The following is an 848-nucleotide window of genomic DNA, read 5'->3' as shown; positions in this document are numbered from 1 at the left end:
TATGTAGTGATGTGTCTCAAAGCATTGTAAAATTGTCACTTTGGAACAAAGTCAGTATACATTGTGTTTATTTTATAACATTTTTGAACTATATATTTATAGTATATACCTTAAACATGTAAGTTGTTGAAACTGAATAATACTGCAACGTGTTGTGAAACATACTATAGTAACAGTGATAAACCCAAATTTGTGAAATATTAATTTTCCTGATATGCGTGGCGGTGATACATCAAATTTACAAAATGTCATCATGTCGATTGATATACAAAGTGATACCCCCACTGTGCAAAAAGTCATCAAGATTCATAATTGATCGTTTACTTTGAGATGATAAATTCAAATTTTAACATGACATTGTTAATGTTCAGATACAGTAATAGTGTAATATCAACAAAGACACTTATTTCATTTCCTTGTCTATGTGTGATTATATGTATAAAAGTTATCAATTTACTTTTCATTATACTTTCTAATTAAGTAGTACACATCTTGTTTACCCGGGCATTCATCATCACGTTCATATTTGCCCCACGCTGACAGAACAGCCCTTCCACCAGCATCCACTACCACTAATACACGTATCGGTTCTTGTATATATATATATTTTTTGACTGATTTTTCATTTACTTTAATGTTTTTATTTAATGTTATTGTTGTTTATTGTTCTAGTTGGTTAATTCGTCATTGAAACTGAGCTTAAATGACCTTTTAACATGGGGTTGAATGCATCCAAGCTTTTGGTTATGTTCACATTAGTAATGATAATTCATAGAATGTCACACTGTTTTGTCACTGGACCACTAACATATAAATAGAAGTCTTGTCAGCGTACACTCTATAAAGAT

The sequence above is a fragment of the Saccoglossus kowalevskii genome, chromosome 14 (genome assembly GCF_978046115.1).
Source record: "Saccoglossus kowalevskii chromosome 14, keSacKowa6.1, whole genome shotgun sequence".
Taxonomy (NCBI): domain Eukaryota; kingdom Metazoa; phylum Hemichordata; class Enteropneusta; family Harrimaniidae; genus Saccoglossus; species Saccoglossus kowalevskii.
Note: the sequence above shows the minus strand (reverse complement) of the source record.